We start from the raw sequence: 26,281 nt of genomic DNA, 5'->3' as shown, positions 1-26,281 counted from the left end.
CCCTGAAAAGTCTAACGACTCAAGATCAAACAGATACTGATCTGCAGCTAGCACTTATTAAGGCCAGATCCTTGGTCAAACTTAAATATGAAATTGCTGATTTCATTACAGACTATAAACTTGATGTACTATTTGTTACAGAAAAATGGGGTGATGATTCATCAGACTCTGACTTTAACATTGCGACGCCACAGGGCTACAGTATTTTCAGATACGATAGGCAGTTAAAAAGAGGTGATGGATTGGCATTGATCCATAAGGCCGAATTAAGGTCTTTTTGTTCAAAAATAGCTACACCTGACTGTGAAGCCTTGCTTTTTAAAATTACTTCCTCAGGTCAAGATTCTTTTAAAGGTCTCCTGATCTATAGCCCTCCAGGCTCTAGATCTGACTTTCTAGTTAACTTCCATTCTCTGCTAAAACTCAGTCTCCACTCTAATTTCTTTACAATTCTAGGTGATATGAATTTTCACCTAGAAATAACTGATGATAAAGACACGGAGGAACTACTTGATATAACATCAGAACATGGCCTCAGTCAGTTGGTCCAGGGTGCCACACGTACGGCAGGACACACCTTGGATGGCCTGTTCACTAACAACCCGGCCATCTCTAATTTAACTACCCTCCCATTAATCTGGCCAGACCATCAAGCCTTTCTTTTTAGATATAAGCTCTTACAAACCAATAGCCTAAACACTGCGAATTCAAAGATTATTGGCAGAGCATGGCAAACAATTGACCATACAACTTTCGTCAACGAGCTAGCAAAAAGTGAACAGGAGATAGAGAAGGATGTAGAAATCTCAGCCAAAAAATATACCACATGGCTTGAGACCAATTTTACAAACCTAGGGCCAGATGTAGGTAAGTAACATTTACCGAATCTTAATTACCGAAAATTAGGAAATCACCTTCTGCCACCCTTGGTTTTCTGAAGCCTTGAGAATAGATAAATAGGCTTGCAGAAGGCAAGAAAGGATTTGGCGTAAAAATGATGAACTTCTAGAACAAAAAAGATATAAATCCATGCTCTCAGATTTTTAAAAAAAGTTGATTGGGAGAAAATTCTTTACTACACAGCAAAGATAGCAAAAGCTAGTTGTTCTAGTAAAGAATCATTTCGCACTGTGAAAAATCTAACCACAATCAAAAAAGATGTTTCGGTTAATTTTAATCAAGAATTCTGTGATGCTTTAGCTCTCTCCTTTAGAACAAAGGTAGACCATGATCAGTTTACTCACTCTACATCAAATGGTAAAAAATTTGAACAAGAAATCAGTGAAATTATATCTCCTTTTAACTTCTCACTGACTCGTCCTATGCAAATCACTAAACTGATCTCCATGGCCAAGTCAGGCTCTCCGGAAGATCCTTGTCCTCCTAAGTTTTTACAAAATATTTGCATCTTATCGGAAGCACCTATCGAAGATATTTAACCAGATGATAGAAGAAGGATCATTTCCCGCTGTGTGGAAGCAGGCTTGTATCCTGCCTTTTCTAAAAAAAAACCAATTTGGATGCAACTGATACAGCCAACTACCGGCCCACTGCGAGAATTCCACTTCCGGCCAAGATAATTGAGAAGACCGTGAATGCAGAACTCTCCACATTTATTGCAACTAATCAGATTTTAGATCACAGCCAGTTTGGCTTTAGAGCTAACCATAGTACAGAGTCAGCTCCGATTAAGACCACAGAAGAAATCCGCTCCTCACTAGACAGCGGTGGGTCAGCAGCCTTGGTGCTGCTTGACCTATCAGCTGCATTTGATACGGTAGATCATACTCTTCTGGTTCAATCAGTTCATTTGGGCAAATTTAAGTCGGCACCTTTTACTCTGCCATGTGGTGTTCTGCAGGGCTAATCGTTGAGCCCTACACTCTTTAATATTTATGTAGCAGAATTAGCACCACTCATAAGACATTTTAACTTGATTCCTACATCTTATGCCGACGACACCCAGCTAGTGATCTCGATACTGGATAAGGACATCAATCACTTGTTAAAACTCCATGACTGTATGCTCTCCTTAAGTCACTGGATGAGTACTCATTGCTTGAAATTAAACTCAAGCAAAACTGAGGTGGTCATGTTTGGAAACCTCTTTCCACCTTGGTCCCCAGCTTGGTGGCCAGATAATCTTGGTCCCGCCCCACCGAGGTAGATAAAGCAAAACATCTCAGGGTTATTATTGAAGAAACTTAGTTTTAAAGCTCAAGTCTCCAAGGTTGGGTCTTCTTCGTTCTTTATGATTAAGACTATAAGGAAAATATTGCCTTTCATTCCTAAACCATGCAGAAAGTTAGTAGTAACCTCCTTAGTCTTGTCTAAACTTGACTACTGTAATGGACTGTACATTAATGTGTAATCCACCCTCCTTAGGAAGTTACAGGCAGTGCAAAATGCCGCTGCAAAACTGATTCTGGACATACCGAAATATCAGTCTATCAGACCAGCATTGCAAGAACTCCACTGGCAGCCAGTTGGCGAGCGGATAAAGTTTAAGACACTCTGCATGGCCCATAAGGCATTACACAAAGAAGGGCCGAATTTTTTAGAGGACCTTTATAGATGGTATTCTCCAAATAGAACTCTGAGTTCGGCTCATATCTCAGAAAAATTCCCCCCTTCTTAAATTCAGGAAACAATTGAAGATCTGGCTTTTTCAGCAGTAGTAGCACCTAGTACAGTATGTTGCACTGGAAGCGCCGAGACACTCGAGGGTATTTGTGCGCTGTACAAATTTCAGTAACATAGCATAACAGTAATGTATGCTAAATGCACCATAGTGAAATATGGCAAGAGGATCTCTGCGTCAGAAAAATCATGTATGAAAATGCCATTCATGCTATGCTTAAATAGTCATATGTACTGTGTAGTGTCCAGTCATTTGCCCTACATGTTTACTGTCACTAATAAAAAATAAAAATAAACATTTTAAATGTCCCTGTTATAACATTCAAACCAGAGCACCTTGCATATTGTCTTTTTTATAACAAATGTTATAATGATCTGAGGAAGAGTGTAATAGTACTCATCTTGAGAGAATTAAAATTTGCACATTGTCGCCTGGCTTATTTGTTTCTGTAAACTTTGCCCATTTTAACTATTTGTTGTACTATTGTAAAATCACATGAGAACACCCTTTACATTGTAGAAGTCCATATATATATATATATATATCCTTGTTATTGAAGGTCCTTCTTAGGAACACTTGAAACAGTTCATCTTCAGTTTGTACAATATTCCTCAAACACATGGTTATAATCCTCGTCAACATGCAGTGGTAAGAACAGCCAAGCCAACACATGTTTCGCGAAAGTTTTGCTTCTTCAGGGCTGTTAATAAGAGAAACATAGCACTATTACCCACTAAAGTTTATGAACTTTATAGTGCAAAAGGACTTATTACATGTAGGACATTAAACACAACATCAATGAAATACAAAGTTCAATGAAACAACAAAAACTAAATAAATGTGAAAAAGAGGTCTTAACATAAATAATATACATGGTAAAAGAGAAAATAAAAAATAAGAAATTAGACAAAGGGTGCCTAAAACAACAGACTCCGTTGTGGGCAGCTGGATCATAAGTTAAGTACATCCCATCGAACAGCATGACATACACATCACATTCATGTAATTTGGACATGTGCAGTCGTGGTCAGGTGAAAGAAACCCGCCTTACAGATGTACATATGTACATTTCAGAAATTGTTATACATAAGGTGTAACCCAAAACCAAATGTAGTACCTCATAGCATCCTTGTTGCCCAATTGGTCACTATGTGTACAATAATACTGCAAAAAATATATACCTTATATCGATATTGTTCCAAAAAATACATTTCTTGCCAATCTCCTGATAAGGGGTTCCCAAATGTCTCGTATCCTAGTGGTTCGTCAGGCAGTTTCTTCCCATATATATAAATATAAGGTTAGGAGCATGTAGTTGAAATTCTATACTCAGCCAAAATAGTGGTGCTTGATATAAAAAAAAATATATATACCAGTTACCCAATATATGTGCCAGGGTGATGTTTAAAGACCAAACGAATGATATCCACAAAGGCAAAGTCCCCGTCGAAAAAACAGAGCAATACGACCGACCTCTCATGTATGTATCAAAAACGTAGGTAAAATGAAAAGTAAAGTGTTTTCTAAGCTTGAACACACGAAACACATTCCATTAAATATAATGTGGAGGGTTAAAAATACAAAAGAATATTTTTTCCCTGTGGTGTGCAATAATCTTGACATACATGTAAAGTTGGGCTGCATAAGATTACAGAATGCGCAATATAGAAAGACGCGCTTTCTCTAATGGAAGCAGCCTCATAAAATCGCTAAAAGGCACAATTACCACTTATTTGTTAACGGATAGTGGTAACCCAGCCAAATCTAATCGTGGACACGGAAGAAAGAAGAGAACTTCTCTCAACCCCTACAGGTAATTAGCCCACAATAGAAACAAGCATTTACAATGCAACGGTTTCGCCTTTTAAAAAGTTAGAGCTATTGACATTGTTTATGACAAATTTTTATCTCAACTGGTAAGCTCACTATGCACATTAAGTGACTGCTGCTGAAATCTCTTGTGCCCTTATGGCAGGGCCAACTCAGCCCTTCATATTGCCAAATTCATTAAATTGAGTAAAGACTTTGCTACATTTGTATAAAGGCAATTCCAATGATTGACAGACTCCATTATGGACTGGATAAATACAGTCACTTTAAAATAATAAATAAAAACATATGACAGCAGTGACATAAGGAAAAAAACTAACAGAGCAGCATCTAAACATCACATTTCATTTTTGTCAGCACCAATTAGAAAGCCTACAATTTTACATCCTAACCCCAAGCCTGTTGTCCCTCTTGGAGATATAATCTAGATGTGCCATACATGGCAATAAAGTGGCATTTAAGCTAGACCGGAAGACTAGATGTAATGCATTTCCCTTGGTGTTATCCGACTGGCAACTTGTCTCAATCAAGATAAACTTCAGTTTTCATCCCATCCCATCTTATATTTTATTTGCTTTAGAATGCCTCTAAAACGTCGTTTTTAGTGCTGGGCTGAGTTATGATCAACTGGCCCACATTGACCCAAGCGAGTTTGATAATAGGATAAGTGACACAATCATCTCATTAATTTAAGGACCTATCAGCCAGTGGAAGATTGGCACTGTCCACTTTTGCACCCACCGACAAGTCCAAAAATGTTTGCCCATGGTAGATATATAGGTCTTTTTTTTTAACACTTGTTCATTAGTGCACATTGCTCTTGTACAAACCCTGTGCACTGCATCAACTATACAATATGTAGCCTGGCACCCGTTATTTACAGCACAGATGCACACACACCCAGGCACGCACCCCCACACAGATGCGCACACATACACAGGCGCACACACACACACACAGATGCGCACATACACAGGCACACACACTCACAGATGCACACATCCAGGCATGCACCCCCACACAGATGCGCACACATACACAGGCGCACACACACACAGATGCGCACAGGCACACACACTCACAGATGCACACACATCCAGGCACGCGCACACACACAGATGCGCACATACACCCAGGAACGCACACACACACAGATGTGCACACATACACAGGCGCACACATACACAGATGCGCACACACCCAGGCAGGCCAGGCAGGCACACACACGGATTGGTGTCAGTACAACGCGGTTTTTTACAACGCATTCCGTTACATCGGAATTTTTACAACGCAGGATCCATTACATCGGATGCCATTACAACGCATGGCATTACATAGCAAATGCTATTACAACGCATGGCATTACATCGTAAGTATACCTTTTTTTTAAAAATGTAATTAAGTTAATTTTATTAATTTAATTTAATTAATTAAATTAAAATACATTTTAAAATAGTAATTAATTTAATAAAATAAAATAAAATCTATTTATTTAATTTAATTTTAATAAAAATTGTAATTAATTTTATTAAATTAATATAATGAAATTAATTTAATTTAAATATTTTTTTAAATGTAATTTAATTAAATTAATGAAAATAATTTATTTAATTTAATTATAAAATGTAATTAATGTAATATAATTAATTTAATGTAATAAATAAATTTTAATTAATTTAAAAATGGTAAATATAATTTAATTAGCCCTAAACAAAAACCTACCCCTACCCCTAAACCCTAAAATACCCCTGTACCCCAAAACCCAAACCCTGCCCTAAAACCTAAAAACACCCCTGTACCCCAAAACCCAAACCCAGCCCTAAAACCTAAAAACACCCCTGTACCCCAAAACCCAAACCCTGCCCTAAAACTTAAAAACACCCCTGTACCCCAAAACCCAAACCCTGCCCTAAAACCTAAAAACACCCCTGTACCCCAAAACCCAAACCCTGCCCTAAAACCTAAAAACACCCCTGTACCCCAAAATCCAAACCCAGCCCTAAAACCTAAAAACACCCCTGTACCCCAAAACCCAAACCCTGCCCTAAAACCTAAAAACACCCCTGTACCCCAAAACCCAAACCCTGCCCTAAAACCTAAAAACACCCCTGTACTCCAAAATCCAAACCCAGCCCTAAAACCTAAAAATACCCCTGTACCCCAAAACCCAAACCCTGCCCTAAAACCTAAAAATACCCAAACACCCCAAAACATATACCTCAGTACCCCAAAACATATACTCCTATACTCATACTTATTTAAAAAATTACTTAAATTAATATATTTAATTTATAATATTAAAAAACATAAATAAATTAATTTATTTAAAATTAATAATGATTAAATTAATTATATAATATTAAAAAAATAAAAAAAATTATATACTTACCAATACTTACGATGTAATGGTATGCGTTGTAATAGCATCTGCTATGTAATATCCTGCGTTGTAATGGCATCCGATGTAATGGAACCAGCGTTGTAAAAGCTGCGTTGTAACAGCATTACGACGTAAAAGTTGCGTTGTAACAGTGACATACCACACACACAGATGCACACACACACTATACACAGATTCGCACATACGGACAAGAATGGAAAGTTAAAGAAAACAATGGGAAATAGGAAAGAACAGGTAGAAATATGTTATTTAATGCAATTACTATGTATGCAAGAAAACTTCTGAACTGACCTTTCAAATTTGTGAAATAGGTATAACTCAAATTATTTGAATTTATGAAAAATGAAATAAGAATAAAGTAATGCGACGAATAAAATAAAATGTTAATGAATATCAATCGTTCGCTGAAAATTTGATATGTGTGTAGTATCTTTGAAAAACTAAATTTGAGTTATACCTATTTCACAAATTTGAAAGGTCAGTTCAGAGGTTTTCTTGCATACATAGTGTTTTCTTTCTCCCCCTCCTCTAGACCTAGGATCATATTGGGGGTACATCAGCTCAGTGATATTTAATGTACTTACTGCACACACGTATATGTAACATAGTTGGCACATTTCCAATCATAGAAAGAGAGATCAGAGTGTTGGTACCCCCTACAACGACGACCTGCATGCCACAAACTGCACAAACTCCAGTCCTAGTGAGATACCTTCCCGCCTGCAGTCTACCGGCATCAGGCGGTGTTAGCTTTAGATCATGAGAGTCCCAGGGATGGAATGACATCTGACAAACACTGTGAAATCAGTTTCAAGGATTTATTTTTATGTTACAAAGGTCCTAGCTTTTAAGATATCTAGAGGATTGATTTTCACAGGCTAAAAATAAAGGCTGTGTTTTTTTCTTCAGTGTCCAGCCGGACCTAGAAGTATTTATTTCAAAAATAGTAAGAATAGGTAGAATAAAGCGAAAACAATTCGCACATAAATAACTGGGCACAAGCCTGTACCAAGTCAAAGGAAAACAATACAAAGAAAAGACAAAGAATTCACAGGCAAACAAGGAGAACAGGGTGGCTTATAATACAATGCAAGAAATTCTTGAATAAGCACAAACCCACAGTAACTGCCGAGAAAGTTAAAAATCATACAACAGGCAGTACTGCAAAACAGTCGACGAACGTTTCGATCCCTATCTCCAATAATACAGTGGGATCATCTTCAGGACTAGAGTTTGACTTTGCCTGATTTGTCAAGTGAGCCTGTAGGGTATAAACAGGAAGAGAAAGAAAAAGAAAAGTTTCTGTACCAATTATTTACAGAATGAGTGCTAAAAAGGCTAAAGTGCTCGTCAACAACCGGTTTTGTCATGCAAAATGCAACATGTGCACATGCAGTTGAATCCAAAGGGCACGGATCGCACTGTGCTCGTGTTTGGGGTGCGAGAAAAGGCTTACCGCGTTCATTTTGTGGCATTGGTGCTTAGTGGTGGGAAATATAGTGTTGGGTGAGGAATTATCGTAGTGATTGATGCCTGGGGTGAATTAAGGGACCCAGTATGAATGGGTAATTACCACGAGCTGTGCTGGGTGGGCCAGTCGTGGTTGAACAAGGCTTCAATGTTAAACAGTTCCGGTTTATAGTTGATGCCTGTATGGAATTATTAAGGTCAATATTAGCGTATGGCACATAAGTAGCATTTAGAAGAATTCGAATTGAAAACCCATAATTACCGGGTGTCGATTCAGTGGAATCGAAATGAAGATAAAGGCCTGCCAAAAACAGGTCGAGTTGATTGTGACCTGAAGGGGAGGCATTAAAATCTAGAGTTACAATTGTTGCAGTGGCATCAGCGTGGTGACTACAGTGCAGTGAGCAAAAACCAAACATTACCGATGGAGCCTAGTATTGAGCATGGGCTCGATGCGGGACTTCAGTTGGAAGTAGTAGCCTGTGAACAAAACGACATTGGTTGATGGTGGGGAGTGAGGGGCAAAAAGCTACAATTGGTGATTTGTGCAGGCAAAATTTTTTTACCGTGACCGGGGGTCTGTTCCACATAAGGCGCTCGATAATACGGGCCTTTTCCATGCGAGTCTGAAATAAAAAATGCGACGGCCGTACATGAAATATATGCCGAGCTATACCGGACTCATTTGATTCCCAAAGGGGCGCCAGGGTTCTTCCATGGGCTTACCTTAATTTACTCGTAGAGGGGCCTCGATGGGATCCCGTCTAGGTAGCACAGTAATTATGGGTTTTCAATTCGAATTCTTCTAAATGCTACTTATGTGCCATACGCTAATATTGACCTTAATAATTCCATACAGGCATCAACTATAAACCGGAACTGTTTAACATTGAAGCCTTGTTCAACCACGACTGGCCCACCCAGCACAGCTCGTGGTAATTACCCATTCATACTGGGTCCCTTAATTCACCCCAGGCATCAATCACTACGATAATTCCTCACCCAACACTATATTTCCCGCCACTAAGCACCAATGCCACAAAATGAACGCGGTAAGCCTTTTCTCGCACCCCAAACACGAGCACAGTGCGATCCGTGCCCTTTGGATTCAACTGCATGTGCACATGTTGCATTTTGCATGACAAAACCGGTTGTTGACGAGCACTTTAGCCTTTTTAGCACTCATTCTGTAAATAATTGGTACAGAAACTTTTCTTTTTCTTTCTCTTCCTGTTTATACCCTACAGGCTCACTTGACAAATCAGGCAAAGTCAAACTCTAGTCCTGAAGATGATCCCACTGTATTATTGGAGATAGGGATCGAAATGTTCGTCGACTGTTTTGCAGTACTGCTTGTTGTATGATTTTTAACTTTCTCGGCAGTTACTGTGGGTTTGTGCTTATTCAAGAATTTCTTGCATTGTATTATAAGCCACCCTGTTCTCCTTGTTTGCCTGTGAATTCTTTGTCTTTTCTTTGTATTGTTTTCCTTTGACTTGGTACAGGCTTGTGCCCAGTTATTTATGTGCGAATTGTTTTCGCTTTATTCTACCTATTCTTACTATTTTTGAAATAAATACTTCTAGGTCCGGCTGGACACTGAAGAAAAAAACACAGCCTTTATTTTTAGCCTGTGAAAATCAATCCTCTAGATATCTTAAAAGCTAGGACCTTTGTAACGTAAAAATAAGTAGTCTAATCCATGGTCCTTGGCCATTATTTTGGGTTCCCTTGTATACTAAACCTATCAGTTTCAAGGAAGCAGATCCATATTAGCAGCTGTATATTACACAAACAGGTCATTAATAGCGCCCCCCCCTCCACACACACCAAAAGTGCGCAACCGTTTGAGCCCATAGCACTCTCGTGTTTCCCAAATCCACGACTGGCTAGCTCGTTCAGTTTAAGTATTTTCTTTGATCTCTGAAGCTTGCCGTCTTGGCTGTATGGACTTCGAGTACCAACATGCAAATAAAAGACAGCTGTACTGGTCTAGCTGCTCGCGGGACACTTTGAGAGCTCCATTAGAGGGCACTGCCCATGCCACACGTACAGCCCTGCTGGCTCCCTGGTTCCGCACAGCTATCTGTACTCGTGAAGGATCGGAGCGCGTCTCATCCATGCCCCTCCAGCTGTGCGTGCTTTTCATAGTTTAGAAGGCATATCTAAAGAGAGAGGCGTGCGTGTGAGGGCGGCTGTGGGAGACAAGCCGGCCAGGAGAGTTGCTGCTGGGGGCGGGGAAGGGGTGGCACGAATGCCGGGGTGCTCCACGAGTTGCTCTGGAGAAGGCACTGCACGGCGGTGTGTTCACAGAAGTCGGCACCTGCTCCTCGTGTAGAATGAGGGGGAACTCCTGAAGTCGCGGCTGGATTGGCACTCTTCCGCCTCCCCGAGCTCTCAGATGCATGTGCCCGTAGACCGGTTTGAGGCTTGCGAGAAGTGCCCCCTTCGGACGGACGCCCGCAGGGCAGCGTTACCTGGAGGACAGTGGTGAGAGGCTGCAGCGATGACTCAGGGATGACAGCATCGGTAAAGTGCTCTGTTACCCAATGGAGTTCATTCTAGCCCAAACTACAAAGAACATGTAATAAACGTCATATGCGTGTGACACTCCTGACTTCGAGGCACACACCATAGGTGGATGGGTGTGTGTGTTTTGCTGTGAGATCCTTCCAAGGGAGTCCCCAACCACGTAGCCACATGGTGGCTGCCGTGTCTACACACTGCCTGTACTCATAATACTTACATAATAGTATTTTCTAGTCCGCGCCTTCCTGTAGCTGTCAGAGCGGTCTGGTGGCTACCTCTGTGCGCACCAGTATAGCTCCTTGGTGCGAACGCTGGCAGTTATGCAATCTAGCGCCATCACCCCCAGCACTGAGTAAACTCTCCTGACATGTTCTCTGTAAAAAGATGCTTCACATAGCGTCCTCTCCTCCTGGGCTCAGCCTCCAGGCGATCCCACATTCTCACAATGTCCTAACTCCTGGGAAGCCTCTGATTGGCTGAACTCCGGGGAAAACCTCACTTGTCCAGACTTGGAGGCCTCGCTCTCAGCGTTTTGCCACATCCTTCAGAAATGCGTTTAGGGCAGATAATGCAGATTCCTAACATTTCCCATATCTCTGGTCCCGCCCCAAACGCACTCGCTGACGTGTGGCTCAGTTTTTTTAACCTTTGCGTGAGAGTTCAACCGCATATTTTCTCACATTTTTCTCGGCTTACTCTGGGAAGAGGAGAGAAACATTCGCCCGGGGGCAACGCCTCGATCTGCGGGTGCTTTGAACTCGGAACACGGTAGTAAATAATACAGGTCACACATGCCTGCGTGCGTGCTCGCGGATGCCGGGATTACAGCAACTCTGGTGGAGCAAGTTGTTTTTATCAAATGTTGACTTCGAAATATAATCAAATGTAGGTGTTGTGGTTGCCCACCCTAAGGTGGCTAAAGTGGTTCAAGTGATGCAACTACACCCCCCAGAATGCACGGCGAGGCAGCGGGAGCCGGGCAGGGGCATGTGGTGAGGCGGCATCAGCTCCCGCAGCGCAGCGAGCACAGGTCTCCCCCAGCCCCCGGGCAGTGATGGCTCTGACTTGCAAGAAGACGAAGAGCCAAGCCTCATTCACGCCCATGATGATCGGCGAGGAGGAGGCGGGCAGCGCAGTCACGAACGGCCGGGGTCTCTCGGAGGCTACTGCACCCATGGGCAGCCCTGGGGAAGGGAGGTCACTTCCGGGTGTCTTGTCGTCCTGCCCCCGGCCTGCCTGTTTTCCGGGGCTGGCTGCGGCCAATAGCAGCGCGGCCCTGGGTTGGGGGGAGGGGGGGGCGGGACAGCGCCTCACAGGATCCCCAGGCTGGCGGCGGTGATTTTCACGGCGGGAAAAAGACATGAAGCGCCAATAGAAGCGTGGCCCTGGGTTGAGGGGGCGGGACAGCGCGTCACAGGATCCCCTGGCTGGCGGCGGTGATCTTCAAGGCGGGAAAAAGACACGGCAGGGAACAAGCTGCGGGAGTGGGGCGGAACCCAGAAAGGCATGACGAAAAAAGGGGCGGGACTTTAAAAAAGACTGAGAAACGCCCCCGAATCGCGTTTTCAGGGGAAAGCGTGATTGACAGCCACTCTCTTCCAATGGCTAGCCTCCATTTATGGAGCTAGCCAATGGAAGAAGGGGAGTGTTCAAGTCCCCCATAGTGTAAACGAAAGCTTTCGCCCTGGGCGTAGCACCTGCGGTGCTACGGCCAGGTCGAAACCTAAAAAGTTTCAGAAAGCTCCATAAGGCTTACTGGGATAGCTAAAATCGATTGTAAAGAGAAATGACCACGATCGTGCTGCAAAGATAAAAGGAAAGAAACTTCACGGTCTGCCCAAAGCAAAGCAGATATTTAAGACGTCGAACTTAAATTCTAAAATGATCTGCATGACAAATCCCTACCCACCGTTCTCGGCAGTAACCATCTATCAATCACTGTGCAGTCATCTCAAATTCAAGATGCAAGGGCCTTACTATAAGTGCCCCTTGGAGCGGAAATTGGGAAACCGTTAATTCCTAATTGGCAATAACATTCAAACCCTGTGTAAATAGCGTATCCATTGGAATACAGAGCAAGAATATCCCTTAATTAACAAATAGCTAATAGTCCAGAAACGTTCCAAAAGAGAAAAAATACAAATTGAGAAAAAAGGGGAAAAAAAGTAAAAGAAGAGAGAGATACTACTCAGGATCCCTTGAACGAACTAAAAAAATAATAGAAATCTAAATCATATGATAATGTTAATTGGGGTATCGACCGATACCACAGCTGTATAGGCCGAGGTGAAAACCATGTCAGCTTTTCCAATCCAAGTATACTATAGGCTCCTTGATATTTCTTGTACTATGTCAAGTTATCAATCGACAGTCATTCTGCGTAGGAAATCCCTGTTTCCCCATATCACTCCTGATATCTTTTAATGATAATTATATTCACTGCACCATTTGAACTATTAGACCATAATGTAAATTCTGATGGTTTTATTTTTCTCAACTTATTTATGTTTGTAAGATTTTAACCTGCTAACGACTTTGTATCATGTTTTTAGGCCTCCACGGGCAGAGTTCATGGAGTTTCGGCACACTGTGCTCTGCTTGTAATGTGGAGTTCAGCTAAAACTCCTCCTATGCCGCAGAGTTTACAGGAGCCCTTTACGAACTATTATATTTCTATCACATCTCTCTCTTTGTGTGGGTTGTCCTCGTTTCGGACTATTTTCTCACATATTGGGCTTATTGTCCACTGGTGTTACTTCCGGGCAAAACGTGATTCGGGGTCACAGTCTATTTGTCTGCAGTTGGGTCATGTGAGGCTGAGTCGGACATGAGTTGAGAGCGCTGCCTTTAGTTTCAGTTCTATGTCAGGACCGGGGGTGAGGATTATGTACGTCTTTCTTCACTCTTTATAAACAGCACGTTCAAAGATAAAGAAAAAAAACGCCTCACTGAAACTACAACTCCGATGAACACTAGAAGTAACCATGGCCACCAACAGTCCAATCACATAACAGTCTGATAGTCTATATAATTCTGGTGATGTCGTAGTACATCCTCTTTCTTCACTGCTGCCTTGTCACTGGTTAGATTTAGGGATTATCTGGTGTTGCGATTAAGTGGTGTTTAACTTTGCACTTGACTTTGTTTGCCTGTGACACGCTCTACGAGCGCTCCCTTCATAGCGACTTCCTCACTTCTCACCCGCACAATAGGCTCTTTGGCGCAAGAGCATCTACTTCCTGCTCCCGAGCGGGTGCGCTAGGTGGCGCTCTTTCGCACTTCTAATGCGCTCCGAACGCGTTGCATTTGAGGGAACAGAGCAGCAGCCCGCTTGTGCCTGTTCCCACCAACCCTCCCATGACACCGCACTGCTGTAGGTCATACAGGCTTAGCCCATTTTTATTCACTGCTTTACCAAACTACTCAAACCAGTGGTGGAGCACCTATGGACCCTGGGCATCAGGCTGATTATTTACCAACAGAAATCGTACCTGGTCCCACAACAGAGCATGATATTCTTGGGCTTCCGTATCGATTCCTTGGCGGCGACCCTACATCTACCGAAACAGAAGTTTGGCAAGACCATAAAGGAACTGAGGAAGGTTCTGAGATGGGACATTATATCAACTGGCCAGGATTGTTGGCTTGTTATCATCCTCGATACGGGCCATCTTCTCGGGACCACTACACTACAGAGCACTCCACAGACTGAAGTAATACCACCTTTGGAGGGATCTCAATTATTCCAAACCTGTGTCTCTGACACGGGAAGCCAGGACGGAGCTCCAGTGGTGGATCGACCACACAGAAGCATGGGATGACCGGGCGATCTTTGGCTCACAACCGGACCTGGTGATAGAATCGGATCCCAGTCGCCTAGGTTGGGGCACCATATACGGTTCGACCTCCATGGGAGGCAGATGGACAGAGGAGGAGCTTGCTCTCCATATCAACTGTCTGGAGCTGCTGGTGGGCTCCTTTGCTATTTGATCCCTTACGAGGGACAGGGTCCCATGTTGTGTGCTTCTATGGATGGACAAAACAACAGCAATGCAGTATATCAACTGAGTGGTTGGCACCCGATCCAGAGCACTAACAGAGCTTGCCAAGGACATCTGTCACTACTGCCTCCACCCAGGAAGCAGAACTCCATAGCGGATTGGAACCCAGGCACTTCAGAGATGCCAGCGACTGGAAGCTGCACCCAAAAGTTTTTCAGGCACTGATGACTCTTTGGTGACCTTGCCAGGTGGACCTGTTTCCCTCCAGATGGAGCGCTCAACTGTGTCGATACTTCAGCTGGAGACTGGACTCGGGTGGAAGTGGTAGATGCCTTCCTTCAGGATTGGTTGACTGACTGGGCCTATGTCTTCCCTTCCTTTCTCTTCATCCATCGGGTGGCAGCGCAGGCCCTTCACCAGAGGGCCTCGCTGATCCTGGTCACTCTGATCTGGTGATCGCAGTCATGGTTCCCCTCTCTCCTGGAACTGGCCTGGGACACCCAGGTACAACTTCCATCATACGAAGAGATCCTGGTGGAGCCTCTGGGCCAACCTCACCCATGGGTTTCTCAGGGCCATCTACATCTCATGGCATAGAGGATTTCTGGCGAAGCTGGCAAGACTTCAGACTTTCGCAGGGGGCTGAATTCCTAACCCAACAGGCGTGGGCCCCAGGTACCATCAAGAGGTATACATTGGCTTGGAGGAGATGTGTACGTTCATGTGTGGAGAGACACCTGGATCCTGTGGGCACCAGCTTTACAAACATAGTGCACTTCTTGGCGAAACTTTTTCTGGAGGAATTGGCTTATTGTACCATCAACTCCTTCAGATCGGCTATTTCAGCGGGTCATACTTCAGTGAATAACGTTCCGGTGGAGGAACACTCCAGGGTGAGTAAACTTCTCAAGGGCATCAGGATTTCTGGTCCCCCCGAACCTCGTTACGCGGGTCTTTGGGGCATAAATCTGGCCCTATGCCTGTTATCATCTTGGCAGGACAATCAATGTCTGTCCAGGAAGGAAATATCGGCAAAGTTGGCAATGTTGCTCTGCCTCATCTCGTGCAAGAGATCTTCAGATGTAAGGACATTAGACCTATCTGCTAGAAACTTTACCCCTGAATGGGTTACATTCAACACCTCAAGGAGGACAAAGACGAGTACCAGGTCAGTATCCTATCCATTAGTACAAATCAACAGAAGAGTGACAAGAAAAATAACTAAGAAAAAAAAGGGGGGGCAAACCATACAGGGGGTAATTTACTACCACCAAAGTAGGAATACTAGATAGATACATGCATAGTGCTAGAAAAAGAGCCCTCAGGCACCAACAGAAAGTCGGTTGCCAGTTGTCGTCATTGGGCTCTTATTGAGAAAAAGTGGAATGGCATACCACCGTGGTGAGAAAGGGAGTTAAAAGAAGTACTGGCTACTCCCCGGTGAGAAAAAATTATTTAATACAGAGGTTGCTCTGACTCCATTAAAAACATTAGTGTGAGACGGACATAAACCTGGTTGTGTAAATTTGAACCAGGAAAGTCCTATACAAATTTAAGGGTCAACATGTTTCTGCTACAAAAGAGCCACAGGTCGGCTTAACATTCATCAGGACCAAAAGAAAGTAAAAGTCGCCTTTGTGGGTGACGCACTCTAAGGCGCCAAACTCACCTACGGCGAAAAGAACAAAAAAAGTTTAGAAACTTGAAGGTAAACCATGCACAGGAACTTCCTTGTGCGTACCCTCCAAGGTGTGAGGGCTGAGATATTCTAAGGTATCCAGAATGATACTTCTTAGGCTGGTGACGGGGGGAAAACTTCACGCCTGGACCATTTGTATCCTGGTGACTGCCCCCCATTAGACCTACAGAATCCTCGTCCGCCGCCTTAAGATACGTATCCTATCCAGCCTTTCCCGAATCTCCTAAGTTGTGTGTGGTCAGATGCCTGAATGCCTACGAAGACATGACATTGGAGGTACGGCCTCCAGGGGATCGGCAGCTTCTGATTGCCATTTAAAAAAAACTTCAAGGCCTTGTCATCCCCGACCATTGCTAGGTGAGTGAGATGGACCATGGCAGAGGCTGGCATTGATACTAGTGAGTTTTGGGGCGCACTTCTCTAAAGGGGCTATGGCTTCCAAGGCTGTCCACGTGCGGGGCAGATTGAAGGATATTATGAATGCGATGGATTGGTCCTTTGATTCCACTTTCAAAAAGTTTTATTTTAAACCACACCATGACGCAGCCGCTCTTGTAGTAAGAAGCTTTGAAAATGCATAATCCTCGCCTCCGGTCCTGACATAGAAAAAATGTTGTTAGTTAACATGAAGGAAAGTTTCAATTCTATTAAGGACACAGAGGCGAGGATTATCCCTCCCTGGCATTCTCTCTCTATGCCTCCCTCCCTTGGGGGACTTTCGCAATAAACTACAGGGATTCTACAGATAAGAGAACGGGATCCTATGAGTATCAGGAAAGTACTGGAATTTTACACAACTGCTATGCTTTATTGTGATGCTTGTGGTTTAGTATTGACTCTGTGCATAATGGCACCCATTCCTCTATTGTACTTCTATGTCTAATGTGAAATTATGGAAGTCCTTGAATTTATTAGATATTCATTGTCATTTCCAGTGATATTTTCAAGGTATTTGAATGATTGTTCCTGAATGTTGGATACAATGGTAAGAACCTATTAAGAGAGAGACTTTAACGTTTTATCCTATCTTCCTATGGTTGGAGTCTAAACTAGAATAAGGTCCAGCGGGCTTAACTTCCTTCAGTGAAGAAGAGGAAGGACTACAACATCACCAGTATTATATGGACTATCGGTCTGTTATATGTTTGGACTGTTGGTGGCCATGGTTACTCCTAGTGTTCATGGGAGTTGTAGTTTTATTGACGTGTTTTTTAATCTATATTTGAACGTGCTGTTAATAAAGAGTAAAGAAAGAAATGCATAATCCTCGTCTCCGCGTCCTTAATAGAATTGAAACTTTCCTTCAAGTTAACTAACAAACATTTAATTTAAAGGAATACAGCACAAGTTACAGGCCATTCCAAGTAACAGTACTTCATCATGCCCCTTGAATTTTACCCTTGCTGTGCTGAAGTTATGCAGAGAATTACCAGGGGTAAGTAGGGGGACATTTGCTGGCAGCCCCAGCCCCTTCCCTTGTGTATTTTGAACTCAGTGCTCAGCAACGCACCACCCGCCTTTCTGAAATGGGCAGTGCTAGAAATGGGGTTCTCTAATTGGCAGAGGTAGGTACCTTTGACCAAATAGGGACCCTTGCTTCTAGTCAGGGTAAGAGGCTACACTTCTAAAATAACCCCTGCTCACCCACCTTGGTAGCTTGGCACAAGCAGATAGGCTTATCTCAGAGGCAGTATGTAAAGCATTTGTGAACACATACAGTAATAGAGTGAAAACACTAAAGATGGACACCACACAGCTTTAGAAAAATAAGTATTCTTTACTAGACTTAACACAAGACCAAATGTCAAAAATCCGCAATACTGTACTCCAAATGAGTCTTTAAAAGGGTAGAAATAGCTTAGTTCACTTTAGATTTTAAATGCGACACTTTATTCTTGCAGTACCTGGGATGTGTAACGCAAAACAAACAAAAGGGTCGCAGGGAAGGTGATGCACTGTTCCTTACACTCAGGGGAGTGGATGAGTCGGTTCCTTACTGCTGCGCAGGGGAGTTAAGGCTCGCTTCCCTACTATGTGGGGATTTGACGTGCCGGTTGCTTACTGCGATCTGATGCGATGACGCTCTGGTGCGATGCGACAAAATGGCATCTTGGTTACGGTGCGACAAAGTAGATGCTATGCGTGCAGGCCCAGCGGCCGTGCGGTGACTTGGTGAACTTCTGAGCCGCGACAGGCCCTGGGACGTGCTTCTTCGGTGATGCGACGATGACCTTTGCGGCGGCAGCCCGCTTCTCCGGTGATGCAATGCACCTCGGTGATGGGATGGCGGCAGCGGCGGCACGCTTACTTGGCGATGCGACGACAACCGCTGCAGTGGCGACACGCTTCTTCTTTGTTGAGTTGCGCTTTCAGCTCCCAGCAACACGCAGTCTCTTAGAAGGCCCAGCACAACAGCAGACATTTAATTCCCAGCAAGGGAATTCAGGGGGGAGTTGGTGGTGAAGTCTTGTATCCCTGAGACTTCAGGCAGGATGCAAGCCCAGTTCAATCCCTTGGAGATTCTTCTTCAAGATGATGAATGCACACTCAGTCCTTTTTCTCCTTTCTTTGGCAATGAAGCAACCACTGCAGGCCAACCCGCAAACAGCACAGGGGTAGTCTCCTCCTTCAGTTCCCTGGTTCTTCTCCTCAGCAAATGTTCATCTTAATTCCCGGAAGTGATCTAAAGTTCTGGGGTCTGAGTCCCCCTTTTTATACTCATAAATCCTTTGTCGCTGAAGGCAGAGAGTGTCTGTACCTAGTCCAAACTAGTTCTGGGTGCATTCTGCCTTTGCCAGTGATGGCCAGGGTCATCAGACACCACAGGAGATGGAGCCAGCATTGTGGAAAGCAGGCACAGCCCTATTCAGGCCCAGGTGCTACTCTTCCCACCACTCCTCATGCAAATAGGTCTATTCAGGCTTGTGCTGACTCACCCTGTCTCCTGGAGCCACCCCAGTCCCAGTCCCTGTCACAGACAAACCAGACATGGAATATACAATCTAGCAGAGGCAAGCTTGGATGGTTAGTCAAGAAAATACCTACTTTCTAAAAGTGGTATTTTCAAACACAGAATGTTTCAACCAACTTCACTAAAAGATGTATTTTATCATTCTGAGTTCAGGCACACTAAACTCGAATTTCCACCTAGTTCCCTGAGTCAGTTAGGATTATAAGTTGTTATAATCAAACTGCCCATTCTGGCCTATGGGAACAGGTAGCCTTGCAATAGTGAAAAATTAAATTGGCTGCTGTAATTCACTATCAGGACATGCCACACACATCAGGGCATGTCCTGCCTTTTAAATACAATGCAGCTTGTCCTTGAGCCTACCTTAGGGGTGACTAACATGTAGAAAAGGGAAGGTCTGGGGACTGGCAAGTGGGTGCACTTTCCAAGTCGACATGGAAGCTCCAGGCTGCACACAGGCTCTGGAATGGCAGGCCTGAGCCATAGGTTACAAGCTGCACCGGTGGGTGACATAAATAGTGCTACAAGCCCACCAGCAGCATTTGATTTACAGGCCCTGGGCACACGCAGTGCACTGTACTAATGTCTGACAAGTAAACCAAGTAAGACAATCATGGAGTCACTAATACATTACAACACTATACCATAGGGAGCACTTGCACTTTGGCACTGATTAGCAGTAGCAAAGTGCCCAAAGCATCTAGACCAGCAAAAACATAGTAACAACACAGGATGCAACAGCAGAAAATGGAAGGGAGACCCACGCCAATGGTGCCAGGTGTAACAGGCATTGTCTGCACTCATGGAACTGAATCTCAAACTGTCCTGTGTTTTTGCCTACAATCCGTTAGGAACAGAAGGGCAAAGGGTCACATGGCGCATCGTGTTCTGATAGAGCAGGTCGAGTTACTCACGAGTGACATTATGTCACAGGGTCAAAAGGTGAAATTGTTTGGTGTGTGCTGACGGCTTAGGCAAGAACGGTCTTTGTATTAATTTGTACAGAAATAAAGTAATATATTCATCCTGGCTTAGTTGGGCGGTCTAGTTGCTAAATTGTTCACAGGAGGAAAGTGTGGGGAGTGCCAGGGCATTAAGTAGCAGTACAGTGATGACGCTCACCGTGATTTGTATCAGGTGTAATGTGCAGCTGTAAACACACGGGGAATGCACAAAGCACAGTGCGCCTTTCCTCCACTGGCCAGTCCTTAATTATCTCTCCATCTGCCATGACAAGCTGCTGAGAGAGAAACAAAAACAGCTTTGTAGTCACGCAATGGCTCTCACTTCTCCAGCCCGTAATTTCCCGCTCTGAAAAGCCTCTGTTCTACTATCTAAGGAGAGAGCATATGAAAGGCTAGGCTGCTATGCTGGTGGGCGGAACTCCGTGGAATCTAGCTGAGTTTTTTGTAACTCTGCAGGATTGAGCGGAGGACAACTCTGCGAGTGCTACCCACGCCTAATGGTTTATGATTTTTACAGAAAAAGCGAATAAAGCGTATTGTGACATTTGACATAGATATAATACCTGATGTGGCATTCTGATTCGTTTGGGTCAAATGTCTACTTTTCACCATATCAAAGTTTGATTATCTGAAATCCAAATATAATGTACTGATACTTCTTAGATTAATATATTTTGATTTCATCCTCGCTTGGGATTATTATGGGATGAAGATTTAAATATTTCTTTGTCTTCCCATCTTTGGGATAAACTTTGGCTTACATTAGCCAGAACTTCTAAAGCAGCACAAAGTACACAATAACTTTAAAAAAAATCTGTAGTAGAGCACGTAGTACCCCAGAACATATAGCTAAATTCAATTCTTTTACCTTTCCTTGGAGCACATCTTGTTCTAAACATTGCGGACCATTAATACATAGGTTATATAATTGTTATGTTAATAGGTTTTGCACTTTTATTAAATGCTTGTAGGTTGGTTCTTTATGCATTGATGTAGATTATTTGACTACTAAACTGTAATAATTGGATATTTTAATTGCTGTTGCCTTTAAAGGAATACTTTCATGTTGGAAAGACTTCTCTAAACAATCTGTTCATACTTGGTGGAATTTTGTATGCGATGAACATAGGGTCCACATTGTATCATCTCTTACTCTATCACAAAAGATTTAGGGGTTCAATTATGAGAAAGTCATGCACTGCAGTGCAACAAGTCACCTTGATACACTGCACTGAGTGACAGGGAAAGGACCAAAATGTGCCATATTTTAGGCACTTCAGCGCTTTGTTGCCCTTTCCCCTGTGCTGTCACTCTTTTAGCAGCCTAGCGCCATTGCAAGCAAACCTTGCACCATGGTGGAAGGGTGCCTGTGTTACATACTGGATTATATTTGTGCAGGAAGGTGCACCTTCCTGCACAAAAACAATCCTAAGAGGCATATTCCTCTTTCTATGTGTGCTGCAGAAGGCAGCACACATAGAAAAAGGAAGAAACGAGGAGAAAGAAAGATATTTTTCCCCCTCTGGGAAGGTGTAAGATTTTGGCACATTCCTAGGTTCACAAGATCTTGTAAATCTGGGAATGAGTCAAAATCCATGGGAGTTGTGTGTGAACTATTATATAATACCTAGTTATCTGCAGGTCTAACAGGCTCCACCGGAACCTTAATGAGCTAGAACACAGGCATAGGAACTCTCAATCATGCATTAAGGAGATACTTTAATAATGATGAAATACCATCACCCACCGAGGTGGCATGCTTCATCATCTGGGATTTCTCCTCTTGGCTGCAATACCTAGTGCTGCCAAGGGCTACACCCCCTCACTGTGAGGGAGGAGCTCAGTAATGTTTTGAGATTCTATTCTTGCATAGTATATTCTAAAATCCGAAAGATGTAAAGCACTAGAAGATTTGAATGATGGGCACAGTGCAAAAAAAAGTGAAGTGTGTTGTAAAACTAACTACCAAGAGAAAAAAGGCTTTATTATTTAACTCTTGGTGTCAGGATTAAAAACAGTTCATGTGCAGTTTGTAAATAATAACTGCATCTGTCCGGTAAACAGGTCTACATGTTTCGGGGAATTTGACCTACAAAGTGTCTTGGCCTTCCTCAGGACCTAGATGTTTTTTTGAAACACACCGCATAAGAACTGAAGAAAAAATGTGTGCATCATGCATCTGAGATGCTGCGCTGCGTGATAGGGAAAGGGCAAGAATGCACCATACTTAACATTGTACAGCGTATTCTTGTCCTTTTCCCCTGTGCTGGCGCACAATGTGCTGCCTAGAGCCAACGCAGGCACTCGTGCACCACGGTGCAAGGGTGCCTATGTTGTTAGTAGTATTTTATTTTGTGCATTAAGGCGCCCCTTCCTGCACAAAAACAATTCCCTCAGGTATTTTCATCTTCTATGTGAGCTGCAGAATGCAGTACACAAAGAAAGAGGAACAAACGAGGCGAAACAAACATATATCCCTTCATTACACCTCACCTGGGGAGGAGTAGCAGTTTTGGTGGGTAAACAGCCTTTACAACGCGGGCATTACCCCGTGCTGCTATTACAAGGCTGCTTTTACAACGCAAGTCGTTACAACGACTTGCGCTGGAGGGCGCTGTTGGATAGGGAATAGTTAATTTTCTATTCCAACACCTTCCCTACTGTAACGTGGGCTGGAGCTGGAATAGAAAATTAAACTATTCCACTATCCAGCCCTTACAGCGCAAGTCGTTGTAACGACTTGCGTGGTAAAAACAGAGTTGTAATGGCACGCGGGGCAAAAGCCTGCGTTGTAATGCCATACAACCATTTTGGTGCATTCCCAGGTCTAAAACTTATGATGAATCTGGGAATGGGCCAAATTCCATGGATGGATGCGTGGGAACACCCACGCTCTGCCAATGGAACGCCTCCCTAGAGCGGAGTAAAGCAACGCAGCAATTTGCACTGCATTCCATTACTCTGGATTTATCAAGCTACTCAAGGCCACGCAAGGTGGCCTTGCATGGCTTGATAAACCGCATCTTAAGGTTTGTTTTGCCTCTGCATCCGCTTGCGTGGTGCAAAAGCAACGTAACCCTATGATAAATCTAGCCCGTAGTGCTTTTGAGTAGTGTGTGCCTTCCCACATGGACAAGAGTGTAAATGAGCTGATTTGTCAAAGGAAGATGAAATGCAGCGTACCAGTGCCTTAAGCATGGTGCACATAAAGTTGACTGGATCACATCTTGAACCTTGGCATGCACCTTCATATAAGGAGCCTTCTGTCCCTCTAATTCAGAAAGTGCGTGTGCGAGTGTCTGTCTGCACACATGCGCGTGCATGAACAAGAGTCAATGGAGATAAGCTGATGACTTGATTTTAAAGGCTGATTGAAAAGAACTTATCTCCACAACAGTTACATTCTGAGGACTTTTAGATAAGCTGTTCAGTTGCACCAGGGGTAGTCTAAATGCCTGGTACCTCCTCATTTTTGGGATCAACTGAAGTCGATTTGCCTTTTTTGTAGAATCAGGTGCTCCACCAGATGCCATCCTACCGAGGGGGAAGAGTAGGTAGGACAGAGAAGAAGCAATGCCAAGACAAAAGAGGTCAAGTGTGTGCTATGTGCCTATAATAGAAAGCATTGCCTTGATTTCTTTCAAGGAGACTCCAGCTGCATTCGAGAGAGAACCATGGCAACGAGATTGGAGGAAGCAAGAGGACAATGGCTATCAGGAGCCAGCCTTGACTTTGTAAGCCAGGAATGGAAGCGAGTAAAAAGCATGGGACGAACACAGCATTATAGCAGGCCTGTTTATTGGGTTGTGCACTAAAATACAATTATTCGACTTTGTATTCCACCTGCAACCAAAGTTACACCAACATTGAACCATGTATGTAGTTAATAAAGGGATATTCGACAACTAAAACGTTATATGTGCATATTTCGAAGTAATGTATTACTCTTTATCTCCTAGCTGGTATTTTTCTTTTTTCTTTTTGTATTTCTCTCATATGAATTGTTTTTTCTTATCTATTTTTGATTTTTGATTCTCCTTCTCATGTGTTTCATTTATTCTTTCTGTATCAATTTCATGCATTCGTGTATTTAAATTGTTTATATGACTTTTTCAAAACTTTCACTAAAGCTTATTTTGAACTGAAAAACGTTATATGTGCGCCATTTATTTGCTGGAAAGGGCAACGGGTAAAGATATAAAGCAGCAGAGGAACAAGAGTCGTCACATGCTATCTGGACACAATACGAAGGCCCTAGGCCCCTCGACATGGATTGCATATACGGACTCGTGCTCTGTGATCATTGCAAGTAATGCAGGACGTTACATTGCTGAAAAATTGTAGTGGCCATTACAGTCTTGAAAATTTATTTCAGAAACAACGCTTACTTGACTCCCCATCTTCAAAAATAAGCATTAGCAATGTCAATAGATCAGGCTTATGAATAGCTTATCAAGCCAGACCTAAATATCCATGAATGCTAATGAATGCATTGTCCCCAGTGCTACTGCCAAAGAAAACCCCATAAGTTATCAAGTTATAAGACACTTTTATAGTACTGCAGTGGCATGTGTGTGCCCCTAAAAGTTCGAGCTGAGGCAACTGGATAATTAAAATGATCACAGCTGTTTGGAGGGCAAGCACTTTTTTGTTGATGAGCAAAAATTCTGCCCAATCAAAATATGAGCTCCTGAATCCCAATATGTAGTTGTAGTGAAAACCCCTCTCCAGGTGGTTCTCACATAATTGTCTAGAGACAGCTGTGCTGCCAAGCCAGACCATAAAAAGGAAAATTGAATTTATAAGGGTGGCATATTGAATTAGTATCACCACATCAGGACTGACCTTGTGGCAAAATGCATTCGGTATTTGAAGTCAGTGCTGGTTGCGTGTGCTGCTGTCCTGAGGTTTACGATGCACATTGTGCAATGCTACACTGTCCTACTGAGTCACAAAAAAGAGCAGTGGTATTCATTTGTGGTTTCTAATATCGGACACCTGGCCTGAAAGGCAGTCTTGTGCTGGACTTGCCCTGTGATGTTGGCTGTTATACGTACAGTGCAAACTGCTGCTGCACAGCTTTTTCATTTTGTTTGATGCTCGCATACACTGAGCGTACCACAATTACCAATCAGAAATTAGAGTATTAGATGCACCAATAAAAAATGTCCTATCTATCGTATTCGAAAGTTTCAATTCTATTAAGGACACGGAGGCGAAGATTCGGCTGTTCTCTCTTTACTTCATTATTACCAGCATCCATTCAACATTATACAAGCAAAACATAATATACAAAAAGACTTCATTTCCCATGAAACATTAGGAAAAACAGAAGAGTAGTTCATTCAATCAACATCCAGTAACACCCTTCAAGACTCTCTGTGGATGCTCCTTCACCTTCTTTCTTCCTGAGACCACAGCCAATCATTTTGAGTTTCAGTCTTGTTTAGTGGAATCTGTCCCTGAGGAAAAACAACCACTGCGTAAGTTTCAGTCCCCAAAAAAGGGTGTGTTACAATTAAATGAGTCACAAATTCAGTAGGAAAAGAAGATAACTTGTACAGTCATAGTGAAACAAGAAGCAATCAATCACCAAAACAATTGAATACTTATATGAAAGTCGTAGAATATTCCTTGATTAACATATAATTTCATAACCCCTTCACATTGGGCCGGTAGAAAAAGATCCAAGAATGGGTTAATCTTGCCTTTGTGTCCATGAGGTTTAAAGCTTCCCCACTACAAGCGATGCAAGGTTTTGGGGTGGTTAAAAT

The sequence above is a fragment of the Lissotriton vulgaris genome, chromosome 6 (assembly GCF_964263255.1).
Source record: "Lissotriton vulgaris chromosome 6, aLisVul1.2, whole genome shotgun sequence".
NCBI classification, from domain to species: domain Eukaryota; kingdom Metazoa; phylum Chordata; class Amphibia; order Caudata; family Salamandridae; genus Lissotriton; species Lissotriton vulgaris.
Note: the sequence above shows the minus strand (reverse complement) of the source record.